This window comes from Marmota flaviventris, chromosome 12, assembly GCF_047511675.1.
Source record: "Marmota flaviventris isolate mMarFla1 chromosome 12, mMarFla1.hap1, whole genome shotgun sequence".
Taxonomy (NCBI): Eukaryota; Metazoa; Chordata; class Mammalia; order Rodentia; family Sciuridae; genus Marmota; species Marmota flaviventris.
Window position 1 is genome coordinate 46,005,877 of NC_092509.1, and position 13,789 is coordinate 46,019,665.

The 13,789-nt window shown below is 39.3% G+C and overlaps 1 pseudogene; it reads left to right on the forward strand.

The window, feature by feature from the left end:
* The first annotated feature begins 12,654 nt into the window (after nt 1-12,654).
* Nucleotides 12,655-13,581, forward strand: LOC114087032 (pre-mRNA-splicing factor 38A pseudogene; annotated as a pseudogene).
* The last annotated feature ends 208 nt before the right edge of the window (nt 13,582-13,789 follow it).

The following is a 13,789-nucleotide window of genomic DNA, read 5'->3' on the forward strand; positions in this document are numbered from 1 at the left end:
ACAGTTTACATGGCCCATAACACAAATTAAATAGTCAATCACTGTCAGCTTTTATTTTTGCTGTTACTACTACCTCTAAGATAAGACTTAATTCAGCAGCAGGGAGGAACATTCACCCACAGTGATCACATCCCCATTCCACTCACTAGAATGAACAATGAGAGAAGCTCCACTTTTCTGAGGCAGGCTTCCTCCGAATCAGAAGTGGAGGATGGAAGTGGAAGGGAGGAAGCCGAGAGCACATGAAGAAAGCAGAGCCACAGTCAAATGGTGGGGCCAGTTGGATGCATACTTGAACTTTCAAATGAATTTCTGAAACTCAACTGAACCCTAAATTTTTTTCTTATAAGACCAAATAAAATATCTAGAACATGGGAGCTCAGAAGAGGTAAGCCATGGCCCAAGGGCATGGACTTCTCAAATCCAAAACCTCCATCATCCTGGGGAAGAAATGCTGAGGTCATGAGAGTAGGGAAGAATGGGAAATTGGGCGGGGGGGATTTTTCCTTCTTTCATTAATAGTTCTCACTTCTTTTTTGAGGAATACCAGCATGCTTAGATTGCACTAACCTTGAACTAATCCAGAAATTGTTATACAGTAATCACTTATATTAAAATGTTGGCACACATATCTATTTACACACAAAAAATCCACAGTCTTATTGAGCTTTTAGTTATAGCTATTAAAAGACAAAGAATTCAGAAGGAATCCTTGACACAAGCTGAGCAACTTAAAGTCAATATAGAGATGTAATGTTCAGTTTCTTTATTTATCAAACCATTACTTTAGGTGTTTAAAAAAAAAAAAAAAAAAAAAAGCTTGTGTTTGGCAACGCTTTTCCTAACAGGTTAAAAACTGACTTCAGTAATGTTCCTAAACTTTAGATTTTTTAAAGTCTGCAGACATGTTCTTGAGACTACCAGGGGCCAAGGGCCTACTTGAATCCAAGTGTTAAGTGGTAAGAGAGGTTTAAACTAAATACTTATTAACTAAATTGTTAACAGGGAACAAGATTCCATTTTAAGAGGCAGTACTTCCACTATTTGAGTATAAATAAGGAAATGCTGTAATACCTTGGTCATATTTGCTATTTCAGAAAATAATAAATGAATATGTGTTTACTGATAGAATTAAGTAAGTTCATTTTCTAAAAATTCAACATGTTCAGTTTGGGGAAGCATTTCTAATAAGGATTTGCTGTTTGTTTTGTATTTAGTATGTGCTGATAATAAATTTCAGAGAGCAGAAGAATTGAGAATCATTCAACTGAACTCTTTCAGAAGAACTGAATGTACACAAACTGTTCATTAACAAGAGAGAAAAATCCCTTGAAGTAAAATTTGGATTTAAAATATGTGATTTTTATAATATTCAGAGCCAAAACACAGTAGGAATGCAAATTAGATTGTAATAAGGAGATTCAAGTACTTGCCATGAAAAGTTCATGGGTACACCCTTCAAGAACACATAAAATTAATATAATGATGACAACTTGGAATCACGTTATTATCAGAATAAGATATCTGAGGAATATTTCACTCTAGTGAATTTTTCCATGGAAGATTAGTTATTCTGCATATAAATAATTCCAGACACAATGTTTAAACAAAGCATGAAGCTTTGATGAAAGATAGCTTGAGTTCCTTTCCATTCTTAATGTTTATCAAACACCCCTTTGTCCAGCAGTATACCAAACACTGAAGGGATGTGGCCAGGATGTTTGATATATTATACACTTAAGGACTCTGGGTTGCATAATGGAAAACAGGACAGACGTAGACAGCTAGTGACACATAAACAGAGGATTGATACACTCTGAGAAACCTCTACTACCTTGAGCACAGCGAGGAATGCCAAAATCATACCTCTTAAGAAACTTACAATATTGTTTGAAAAAAGACATATGCACAAGCTAATTATTTTCATGATAATAACATATCGATATCTTACAGGCAGATGAGAAATGAGAGATAATAGACTAACCCTTTAGTAGAAGAAGCCATAAATAAATGATAGAAGAAAGGAGCAAACTAATGTTTAAGTAATGGGTATAAAGTGAACACCAGAATGGCCCATTGTTCATTATCTAACTACTCATGCGGTACCAGTAATGTCCTCCTTTACAGAGGTGGGAACAGAGGATTAGAGAGTTGGATGGAGCAAGGTCACATAGCAAAGAAGATGGACAGATTCTTTGGCCCATCTGTGGTGTTCCTTCAAACCATGGAGTGTACACAATGTGCCAAATAACAGCATGGACATGTATGCCCATGTCCAAAGATGGTAACAGAGAAGTCTTCCTAAAAAAGCTATTATCTGAACTAAAATCTAAAGAAAAACATAAATGGGACCAAGTTTTGAGAATAAAGCGAATAGTAGATAAGTGGCCTTTACCTCCAGTGTCATCCATTAAAGTTAATGGATTCCTGTTTCATCCATTAAAGTTAACTCTGGGACTGGGACTGGGGCTCAGCGGTAGCGCACTTGCCAGGCATGTGTGAGGCACTGGGTTTGAATCTCGGCACTGCATATAAATAAATAAATAATAAAATAAACAAAGATCTATCAACAACGAAAAAAATTAAATAACAAATAAAATAAGTTTTCTTTAAAGTAAACTTTGAAAGATACTGAGCATGGTCTTATTGTCCACAATATTTGTAGCATCTAGCACTGTATGTGGATCACAATATACTTAAGAAGTCTCAATTGTACTAACAAATACTGGGAGACATGGATACGATCAGGAGAAACCAAATGAATTAACAGAGGAACAAAGAGTAGATTTGCCCAAATGAACAGCTGGGAAATTGGAAATATGAAAATGTGACAGATTTACCCAATAAAGACATCCCTTCTCCCTCCCTCTTGTCCCACATAGTAAGCGGTCGCTGACCAGGACCAGAAGTATATTCTCTCTTTTCATGAAGCTCTGCGGAGCAAAGGTCACACCACTGGCCCAAAGGTTGAAGATGATTCTCCCCACTATGTCCTAAGAAAGCCACTCAGAGGGAAGGCAGTGTCAGGATCTCCCCTGCCACCAGCAGAAGAAAGACCACACTAATCACCAATGAACCAGTCAGTTTCAGAACTTTGGCTGGCAACCTTCTTAGGGGAGGAGGGACCACCAGAAAAGGACCAGTCAGCAGCTTAGAGTCAATCTTAGTTTTGGCAAATGCTGGATGGACACGTATTAGTAACTGTGGGACTGAAGGGTAGCTAAGAAAAATCTTAAAATTGAGAAAACCACCTGTTCTATGCAGAGTAGTGCAAATCCCAGTATTAGAATAAAAATACAAATGGCTCCTTTGCAGAGGACACAACCAGGTAAAAGACACAAAGAAGTGCTGTCCTACAACACTGCCAAAGCATTTATGGGTGTTGTGCTCTGACGGCCGTACTGGGGATTGTTTTCCAGGAGTTAGAGAAAATTTTTCTTGAAAAGCAGCAACAGCTTGTGAGGGTCTGGGAGACCATCTTCTTGTCATTGGTGGGGAATAGACTCAAATGGACCCATCTTTTAAGATTTCTTAAAACTCCAGAGGTATAATAATAATAATAATATTTTCTAAACTGTCCTCTTGGATATACTCCAAAGTTATCTCCATGCCTCCACTAACAGAAAACTCTGTCTCCGTTTCTTTAATTCTGTACTCAAAAAATTGACACCTGTCCAAAATAAAGAGCTATTGAACCATACTGAGATTGTTTCCATAATGGATGGGTTCATTTATCATCCTTGTTAACACTGACAAGCCGACCACTTTTTTCCACCATTGGAATGAGTTTTAATTGACCAAATGTTCTAATGGGGGTGGGGAAGCTTGTATCTAGAATCAGGAGCCCTACTGGGAGAAGCAGGGTAAACCACACAACCTCTTTGAGCCTCAGTTGACTTCTCCGTGAAATGGCCTCATTAGACAGAGCACATGAGGAAGCATGTAGGCCAACGTCAGCTCCCAGAAGTTGTATGTGCTGTTTACTGGGAGCCCTGTCTGACTCTCCCAGTGCCTGCTCAGACATGGGTGGTCACCATCAAGTCCACACATGGAGGACAGGGAAATGGAATGACAACAATTCTAAGAGGTTAAGAGAGAAAACTGAGGGGCTGGGGATGTGGCTCAAGTGGTAACGCACTCGCCTAGCATGCATGAGGCACTGGGTTTGATTCTCAGCACCACATAAAAATAAAATATAGATATTGTGTCCACCTAAAGAACTAATAAGTAAATATTTTTTTAAAAAAAAGAGAGAAAACTGATCTAGAGGAACTTGAGACCAGAACTGTGTCTGTGAGGACCCTGCGTTTCTTTAACTTTTTACCTCTTGTATCATTGGATCTTTTCATTTTGAAGGTTTTCTGTTAATGTCTGCAGGAAAACAGACAAAAGTTTTTATAAAAATTCCATTCCCCTGTGAAGTTCGGAGAAGAAACTCAGGAAAGCAAATTCAGAAGCACAAAGAGAAGGAGGGTTCATCTAGTCTCTGGTGAGAGGAAGCAGAAGAGATCAGATGTATGCAAATGAGAATGCAAAACTGACTGAAAAATGGCCATTCTGCAACAGAATGAAATATAATGAACAAAAGTGTAAGGGCCTTTATCGGGGGAAAAAAAAAAAAAGGAAGAGGGAAGGAGAAAGAAAGGGTTACAAACATGGTTGAAAAGGAGCCCTGGGGTGCTCCCTTCCTTGAGAAGTGTACTATATACCATACCCAGTGCCTGGGCGAGGCAGCAACCAGGACCCGAATCCATCCCAGTTTTGGTTGCCCAACTGTGGCCATTGCTTACAACAGCCCAAGAGGGCAGCTTCTTTCTAACAGTCCACCTGCACAGGGTGATGTCTAATTCCCATGGCAACACCATAAAGCAAGGTATGGTCTAGCATAGGCACCACATGGGAAATAGCATGCCCTCACAACACTAAACCCAGGTCAGCATGAGAAGTCACTTATCTAAAGTTAGCACCATCTCAGTGATTGCAGATACACAAACATCTAGAAGGATGGAAGGGCTTCCATTCTGTAATGCCTGGGCCCTGAAGCATTATGGACCTGCATTTTAAGAGGCATCTGCACCAAAGGGGAAATAATGATCAGAAAAGTTCTCAGAAAAGAAAAGAAAGCACAGTATCTGAAAAAAAAAAAAAAGTTGAAGATATAAGGGAAGTGGGGCCTAGACAAGAGAAGCTGGGAGCTGGGTGTGGGGGCACATGCTCATAAATCCTCAGCTTCTCGGGGGGCTGAGGTAGGAGGATCACGAGCTTGAGGGCAGCCTTGTGAAATCCTCAGCAACTTAGAGAGAACCTGTCTCAAAATAGAAAATAAAGCTAGTGCATAAGAGACAGGCCCTCCCGTGACTGCTGCTTTAAATCTCTCCAGTGGAAGAGACTTGCTCTTTATGGTGTCAAAATCTAGCGCCAAGAAACTTCAGGAAAAACAAATTTTGGCTCAATAGAGGAAATTACTTGACACAAAAAAGTTCTCAGAAAAGAAAAGAAAGCACACATCTGAAAAAAAATGTTGAAGATATAAGGGATGTGGGGCCTAGACAAGAGAAGCTGGGAGCTGGGTGTGGGGGCAGCTATTCACCTGGAGATAGAATAGGAGGGAATTGAGTCTCCCTAATTAGTGGGATCTAAACCAAACTACTTACAGGACCCTAAACAAACCATTCTTTCGTTTTGTTTTCTTGCCTTGGTCCTTGCTGTTTCTCTCTGTACACCAGAGAGAAGGGTGCTCCCCTCCCTGCGCATCCTGCACATTTATCATTTCTGTGGCATCCTATCACCTGCCATGTTCCCCCAACTGCTAATTTTTCCTTTTTATATAGTATTAGTACATGCAGATGTATGTATACAAACACGACTATACGCAAATACCCTTACATGACGCTTCACCTCAATAATCAGATAAGACATTCTGATATATGCAATAAGTCCCTCCTGTTGGAGATCATTAGGAAAGGAGAGAACTGGATGGTGGGAACTAAAAGAAAGGCAAAACAGTGAAGTCTAAAGAGAGATGAGAAAGCACAAAGCAGTAACCACAACTTCAGAAGTGCTCCAATGACCCTGGGAAGTTGGAGGAAGTGGAAATATAAGAGAAGGGAGAAGGTGTGTATGTGAGCATGCAGTTATGGTAGCTACTGGTGACACAATTCACCTTTCTCTATTTCAAATATCTGTTTTGGGTTTTTTTTGCCAAGAAACATACACCAGTGGAAAACAAAGAATTTTAAAATATTAATCCCATGGGATAGAGCTCAGTGGTAGTGCATGCTTAGCATGTATGAGGTCTTGAGTTCAATCCCCAGCACCTAGTAAACAAATAAATAATTATTAATCACAACAGATATTGAATATTTGATGGAAGACCAAAGCTTAGAAAACATTCCCTTCAGGATTTCTGTCTTATAAGCAAAACAAATTATAAACTGAAGATTTTTTAGCATATAAGCAAATATGAATGGAAAATATTAACAGAATAGCAATGGTTATAATTTATTGTTTTATATTTTGCTTTTTTTCTTTTCTTTTTTTTCCCCTTAAGTTAAACATATTTAGTGGTATAATATTCCAGCAAAAAAAATAACAGTTACCAATACTTACAGGATCTAAGAAATGTTTTCCTGAACTAAATCTTTGCTGTAGGTATCTTTTTTTAAAAAAGAAATTAAATATTTTAGCACCAGTTGAAGCACCCCCACTTCATCACTAAATCTTCACCATCAAAGATGGACAGTAACTTGATTGGGTTTTCATATTTTACTGACATAAAACTGTACAGTATATTTACATATTTATACAGTATATATACTGAGCAGTATATTTACTATATAAATGTAGTAACATTTATATATCTTTAAACATACAGATGTGGAAAATTACATTGACAGTTTCCCTAATGTAAACCATGTTACAACACTGAGATCAACACTTAAGCAGTCGAAAATACATTTTAAAAATATTTTTATAAATTCAGTTTATTAATTTCATAGATAATCCTTGCCACTTATGTTCATTGTTCATAATTGAACTATAATATTGCCTTGTTTTACCTTACTTGTTCAGTTTTTTGGGGGGTACTGAGGATTGAATTCAGGGGCACTTATCATCAAGGTTATACAAATAAAATTATTTGGGGAGTTACCCTTTCTCTTCTTTGAAAAAGTTTATACAAAGTAGTGCTTATCTGTTCTTTGAAGATTTTATACACTTGGCTGTGTCTGGCCCATGTGTTTTGGAGGGAGGGAGAGTCTGGGGAAGTCTGTAAATTGTTAACTCCATTTACTTTGGCTGATGATAGGTGTATTTGGGCTTTTTGTTTCATCAATTTTTATAATTGATGTTTTTCTAGGAAACTGTCCATTTTCTCTGTTTCCAAATGCATCCTCAGAACTTGTCTGCAGGATTCTGTTAACAGGTTGTAAGATTTCCATCAGTGGACAGTTTCTGTTTCTCTTCCACCCAACCCCCAGTTCCACCCACACCCCCACTCCATGCTTGGCCTTTCTCAACAGAAACTTGCTTTATCACTCTTTTCAAGGAACCAGCTTTAAGTTGAGTTGATGTTCTTTTATTTTTACTTGTTTTCTAGCTCATTAATTGCTGTGCTTATCTTTATGATTTCCTTCCTTCTGCTTTCTTTCTGCTAGCTCTGTGGTTGTTTTTCTATTGTACTATGTTGAACACTGAGCTCATAAATTTTCTGGCTTTCTCATTTTCTCAAATACATAAATGAGACCATAAATGTTAACTTAAAGTAGCATTCAGGATGCGCCCTACAAGTTTCATTCCTGTTTATTTATTTTATAACATGTATTATCATTTCTGTTGTAATTTTTATTACGGAGCATTTCAAACATGTACAGAAGCAGGCACTGCTTGACATTGAATCCTCTGGACTGTTCCTGCCTCAATCTCACCTGCAAATGGGTTTTCTAGTATATGCTTTGGGGTACTAAAGTTCCCTGAAATTTACCCAGACAGAAATTCATGTGTGTGTCTTATTTCTTCTCCTCAAAGACACAAACTGTATCTTAAATCATCTTTGGTCATGCAAAGTAAAATCTCAAAAAAACTATGGCTGAGTGAATATTTTTTTAAAATTCCATGTGACCGGATTAAAAGTAGCCCATTTGCCAAAATGCAGCCTTAGCTTCATACCCAGTTAAAAATAATTTTTAAAATACAATTCGCATTTTTTATGACTACAGTTTCCACATTTGAACTTCCAACCAAAGTTCAGGGCAGTGGAACAAGCACCATTTCAAGAGCTATACATGAAGCCTGTGGAACCCCAGTGCCGCTTTTTCCTCTTGGCTTGCCACTGATCCTTGTCCTCCTGCTTCATTTCCAAAGGGCTCAGTGTTGTGCACTCCCAGGGAAGAAGCCATCCAAGCCGCATCAGCCGCACTGCTGAGCCCAAGAAAAGCACCACCGAGCCTCTGCAGGAAAAATAACTTGTTGCCACACGAAAGAAAAGATTCCAGAGCCTTCAGACTCCCCCACCACTGGCCCAACTGCTTCTAAGAATAGCATAAACTGTGGAAAGAAAAAAAAAAAAATACTGGCACTACACTTTGGTCTTTAATTGTCTCCAGGCTTTAAAATAGAAACAAGCTGAAACGGAAGTGCCCCTGGAAACTGTGTCCAGGCCTCGCTCCGTGTGGACCAGGATGCAAAATGTTGATGCAGCTCCCAGAGACAGACTCCAGAGGGCAAACCCTGTGCAATGGTGTCACTGGAGAGCGTGCTTCCAGGACAGGATGGTCACTTCCAAACTGGAGGATGGCCAAAGGCCATGGGAGGCCCAAACCTCACCCCCAGATTCCCAAGATTCCTGCAGGGCTCCCAAATGTTAAAGTTGTTTGTCAGATGTTTCTCTTTTCATTTCACTTTGGTGATCTTCAGTTTAGCTTATGGGTTCCTAAATCAGACATTGCAAATAATTCACTGCCCTCAATAAACAATGTCAGACTTCTACCACGGAGGCCCCTTAGCATATAAGTACAAATGGAGTTGGATTCCCCCACACAGGCTGGTTAGTCACCTCCCAAGCCCCATCCCATAGCCATGAAGAACACAATTCTTTTGTTTGATCAGGGACACAACTGCGTTGTGTTGTTTTAATGAGTATGTGTCATTAGTGTGAAAACTAGGTCTCATACCAGAAACAAATTCCAAACATTGGGGATTGCTTTTGAATACAAAGTTCTGCATATAAAAGTATTCAATGACCGATCTATTCTCTACTCATCCAAGCATCCATCTCTCTCTCTTCCTCCTCCTCCTCCTCCTCCTCCTCCTCCTCTTCTTCTTCTCTCAGAAAAGGGGATTGAACCCAGGGGTGCTTAACCACTGAGCCACATTCCCAGCCCACCCCCCTTTTTAATATATTTTATTTAGAGGCAGGTTGTCCCTAAGTTGCTTAGGGCCTCACTAAGTTGCTTAGGCCTGCTTTTAACTCAGGATCCTCCTGTCTCAGCCTCCCCAGCCACTGATATTACAGGTGGAGGCTACCACATATGGTTTACTCATCCAATCATCTCTTGTCTACTAATAATTTAGAGAAAATGGGTTCTTTTTACCCTGCACAATTTCTAGTTTTTGTGAAGTTACTCTTAGTTGGAATCATAAGATAAGCAAATACTCAGGCTTTTCTTGCCCCAGTTTCTAGACAAACACACTATATAAAAGAGGTTGTTAGGTCTGAGGTTCCAAAAACCCAACTGCAATTACTGATGGGATTACTTCAGTTCTACTCCTTCCAAAGTGGTTTATTGTTGATCCAATAAGAAAAAAAAAAAAGCAAAGCAAGTGGAATTCTTTCCTTTCATGTGCATAATATTTCCTAACATCCCAATGACATTCCTCATAGAAATACAAAAAGCAATCATGAAATTCATCTGGAAAAATAAGAGACCCAGAATAGCGAAAGCAATCCTTAGCAGGAAGAATGAAGCAGGTAGCATAACTATACCAGACCTTAAACTATACTACAGAGCAATAGTAACAAAAACAGCATGGTATTGGCACCAAAACAGACTGATAGACCAATGGTACAGAATAGAGGACACAGAAACTAACTCACATAACTACGGTTATATTGTATTAGACAAAGGTGCCAAAAACGTACATAAAAGATAGCCTTTTCAACAAATGGTGCTAGGAAAACTAGAAATCCCCATGTAACAAAATGAAATTAAACCTGTATCTTTCTTTTTTTTTAATATTTATTTATTTTGAATTGTAGTTGGACACAATATCTTTATTTCACTTATTTATTTTTATGTGGTGCTGAGGATCGAACCCAGGGTCTCCCACATGCAAGGCGAGTGCTCTACCGCTGAGCCACAACCCCACCAAACCTGTATCTTTCACCAAGCACAAAACTCAACTCAATGTATCAAGGACCTAGGAATTAAACCAGAGACCTTGCACCTAATGGAAGAAAAAGTAGGCCCAAATCTCCATCATGTTGGATTAGAAACACAGAGAACCAAAGACATGTAGCACCAAAGATAGACACAGATAACATAGTCCTTTCAGGGGCCCTATTTTTTTTTTATTGTAATCATCATCACATGCAAAAATTTATCATCCTCACCCACCCTGTGCTCCCTATGCACCTTATTTTCCCAAACCAATTTACTAAATCCAGAGCAGAGACTGTATGTCCTTGCCCAAAGTCAACAATCAATAATCAATCAGCTATATCTGTTAAGTATTAGACTGTTCTTAACTCGGCAATCTTAGAGCATTTAGTTGCCCATGAACATTGAACTCAATTCACTGTTCCCAACTGACTTCCATTGCTCAACTATTTCCTATTAACCACTAGTTCCCTAACATCAGTCACCACCTGTCACTAGGACCTTCCTTCCCTGTGTTAGCCAACAAGGCATATGTTGCAAAACACCAACTAAGTCATCTTTCAGACCCCGAACTTATTATGTTCTGCTCCACTGACACCTTAGAGTGGCCTCTGCTTCAAGACAAGAATCACCTCTCCCTATCGTCTGACATCTCTTGATCCATCCAGAGCTATCCATGCTCAGCTGTGCTATTCAGAAGTGGGATCAAGGAGAGGGATGGTAAGGGAGAAAGGAATGGACCTATTTTTCCCCTTACTACATGCCAGGTGTTGCACCAGGCCCTTATATCTATGTTAATTCTTATAATTCTGTTTGTAAACAATGCTCTACACTAAGGAGATAGTACTTCCACCATCTGAGTCTTTGGGTCAGGAAATTCAAACAAGTTCCCAAATGTCTTTGTAAATGAAACACTAAACCATTCCATTAAAAGAATGTTTGTTTTTTGTTTTGTTTGTTCTTGGGCGGGGTCCTGGAGGGTTCATCCCAGGGTAAAGCTAACTGAGCTTTACCCCCAGCCTTTTTTTTTTTTTAATTTTTATTTTGAGACAGAGTCTCACTAAATTGTGGAGGCTGACCTCAAACTTGAGATCCTCTGCTTCAGTCTCCCAAATTTCTGGGATTACAAGCAAGAGTGATTTTTAATTTATGATTTTAAGTTATGAAATTTGATGAGCATCCATGACAAAATTTTTACCCATCTACAACAAAGTGAGAGAAATAAAGGCAATAAACTGTGTGTTTCCATGAGGCTGAAATAGCCTATTCAAAGGACAGTCTTTTGTTCTGAGACTTTAGGGCAAAGTCAAACCAGCTTGTTTTGCCCATCACACAGAAAGCTGATCACTGAAGCAATGAGTTTTACAAAAGAGAAAGGGTTTATTAATGATGCAGCCAAGCATGTAGATGGAAGAACAAGTCTCAAACCTGCCTCCCCTGGAATAGGATATAGGGATATTTATGGGATAAAGAAACAGTTGCATATGAAAAGGTGACTACAGGTGAAATAGTGGTCTGGGCATCTGTGTTCAATTTTCATAGCTCTTCATAATACATAAGTTCAGAAAATGATGACATCAGTATGGTCTTGAGGGTGGAGTTTTCAACCCTTCAACATCAAAGAAATTACCCATTCCATACCTCACAGGCCTAAGAAAAGGGTTTGTGATTTTAGCCAGTTTTAGATAGACAAAAGTGGCCTTCAAGGTCCTGAAAAAAACAGCTTGGGCATCTCTTATCATCATGACCCACACATCAGAGGTATTATAGCACAGTTAGTGGGAGACTAATAACATATTGTTCAGGTACCTGACCTCCAAAGTTGGTGATTTTTAAAATCAACTAAAGACAAGCAAGTTTTTTCTAGAGGGCTTATTCAGGCTTTCCCCTCAGTTTTGACCTATTGTAACAAAAATCACATATAGTCAAAAGTTGACCTTCAAAATCTTTTATGAACTCACTCAATCCAATATATCCTTATTTCTTAACAAGTCCAATCATAGCCTATTTTTTCTACAGCATTGGAATAGATTATTAGTTCTGTAGTTTGAGTATATTTAGTAAAAATTTTTGATTCACTTTTAAGTGCCATGCTATTAAAAAAAAAAAAAAAAAAACTGTCTTAAAAGACTAGAACCACACTCCGCTGAAGAACATGGAAGGTCGCCTAAGCAGTTTAAAGAGATCTCCTTCACCTTTCTCCGTCCCTTTCAATTTTTTTAAACCGGATATGACGCATTAAAGGACCCGCCGGAAACAGAACTAAACACCTTCTAAAATGGCGAACCATACAGTGAAGGATGCGCATCGCTTCCATGGAACCGACCCTCAGTATTTAGTGGAGAAGATCATTCGGGCACGAATCTATGAGTCTAAGTACTGGAAAGAAGAGCGTTTGGACTTCCGCTGAATCGTAGTGGATAAAGCCATGGAGTTACCGTTTGTGGGTGGCGTCCATGGTGGAAACACAACCAACTCCCTTTTTATGTTTAACCTTGAAGATGTTTCAGATTCAACTTGAAAAGGATATCACTGTAGGATTTATAAAAAATGAAGACTTCAAGTCTGTGTGCATGTCGGGGGCACTTGACATGGGACTGACAGGCACTGCCGTGGATCGCACAAGTCCTTGCAGCCTTGCACAAGTCCTTGCAGCCTCTGTACAATCACTATCCAAGAATCTAGAGCCAGACAGAAATAGGGAGTTCGAACCGATGTCTGTGGATGGATTTATTGATGAACTGTTGCACAGTGAGAGTCTGTGATATAATTTGCCCCAGCTACAGAAACATGTGCTAGAGGGAGCTGAGCAACTGGAACTTCGAGTTAGTGCTCTAGAAGAGGACATGGATGATGTGGAGTCCAGTGAGGAGAAAGAAGATGATGAGAAGTTGGAAAGAGGGCCATCATCTGCCACCGCCGCAGAAGCTAAGAGACTTGGACAAGCTGGTCGCTCTCCAACGTTGCTCTATAGGAGGTGTAGGAGTCTGTCTCCCAGAAGACGAAGCCCCTCACCCCGCCGAGAAAGGCATCCATCGGAGCAACAGTCCAAGACTTCACCGGAGCAGGTCCCGAGATCCATGACACAGATCTGGCTCCAAGTCCCTAGGTCATCACCGAAGTCACAGACATAGGAGCCATTCAAAATCTCCTGAAAGGTCTAAGAAAAGCCACAAGAAGAGCTGGAGAGGGAATGAGTAGTGAACTCAGCTTGTGGTTATGAAGGTATCTACTCATGTGGAAGAATTAAGATCTGCTTTCCAGCTTTAAGAGCAATTTAGTTTTTTCTTATCAAGTTTTTCTACATTTTTTTTTTTTTTTTTTTTTGGTAATGAAAAAGGTGCTGAGTTTTGCCTCCTTTTTTGAGCTATAATAAATATCTTTGAGGGATGATGTTTCTTCATGTCAGTCTT